This window comes from Arachis ipaensis, chromosome B06 (genome assembly GCF_000816755.2).
Source record: "Arachis ipaensis cultivar K30076 chromosome B06, Araip1.1, whole genome shotgun sequence".
Classification (NCBI taxonomy): domain Eukaryota; kingdom Viridiplantae; phylum Streptophyta; class Magnoliopsida; order Fabales; family Fabaceae; genus Arachis; species Arachis ipaensis.
The window spans coordinates 129,931,287-129,932,689 of record NC_029790.2 but is presented as its reverse complement, the minus strand read 5'-3'; positions in this window follow the sequence as shown (position 1 = coordinate 129,932,689).

The window sequence follows — 1,403 nt, the reverse complement described above, 5'->3', positions numbered from 1 at the left end:
CTGACATTTCTTATTACAATTATTAAATATACATAAAATATTAACACCATTGTAAGAACAGGAGTACTGTAACAAATTCCTTGAAAGAACCTGGGTTCTTGGGGATTATAGCAATTTGCAACTCTAAGAATTTGTTTAAGCTAAGCAAGTCAAGTCAACAATGGCGAGCGATGACTTCAAATCTGTTTTATACTTTTGAAAAAGTACCATATGCTCCATGGTACAAAACTGGAACGCTGATGTTTATGTAAAACAATTTTTCTAAACATTTTTGTCTTGCAGTGAGTAATTGAAGGACGAATTAAACCCATGATGAAGAAGTGTTTTGTTACAAATGACCAGCTTAAAAAGGAAGAGGGTGGCTTGTGAGTGAAACTTTTACTATATATAATTTAAGTTTATTAACAAGAAAATAAAAATATGAAAATAAAAGATATGTATTCCAGTTGTTGTTTACATGATGAAGAGTCATGTTATTTATAAGAATATTTTAAACTAATCTCATAAATATTTAGCTACCAACTACTAACTCTCAAGGACTTATTTATTACTCTAACCAACTACTTATTATTGTTCTAATATTTATTTTGACCTTGAACTTGGAATCAGATAGCTAGTTTTCTTACAGGCTCCATTACTTCCTTCTCAGTCTCTTCTTTTTGTTTCTTTTTTAAGTCTTGGAGCGGAGAAAAACTTAACCACAATTTATAGCATTCACACGTTAATATCATTAATACACTAGTATACAAAAAATTAAACTATTTGGATAGAATTTCTTTCTCCTTTGCTAATTCTAGAATTTGAATTCAGCACTATTGACTACGAGATTAAATAACTTCTCGTCTCAAATAATCTCACATTAATGACCATTCCATATTAACAATAATTTGCAATTGTAATATTATTGTTAAATTATGATACTATGGCATTGTTATCGTAGTAAAATTTGTGATTATATATCTATATCACTACAAGAAAAATACCTAGTTTGATGGCCACTAAAGTTAATCATAATAATAAATACTTGTTTTTGTTTAAATGTATTTTTCACTGTCACTTAATTGTTATAAAAAAATATTTAGTATTCTTGGTGTTAATAATTGTCACAATAACTATATATTAAAAAATTTGTTCAAGAATTTTTAGATAAAATATTATTTTAATTTTCTAGTTTTTTTTTTTTAATCAAAATTATCACTACGTTACAATAAATTTTAAAACGACTTTTTTTTGTTAAAAAAAAGTTAATATGGTCAATGAACAATTGTAGAAATTTGAAAGTTGGACGGAACTGAAAGAATTCTATTTCAAAAACAATTAACACTTAACACGCTTTAGCCAGTTAGAGAAACTCATTGTCTAACACTTAACGCGCTTAGCTTTCTTGACATCTATAAGAGAAT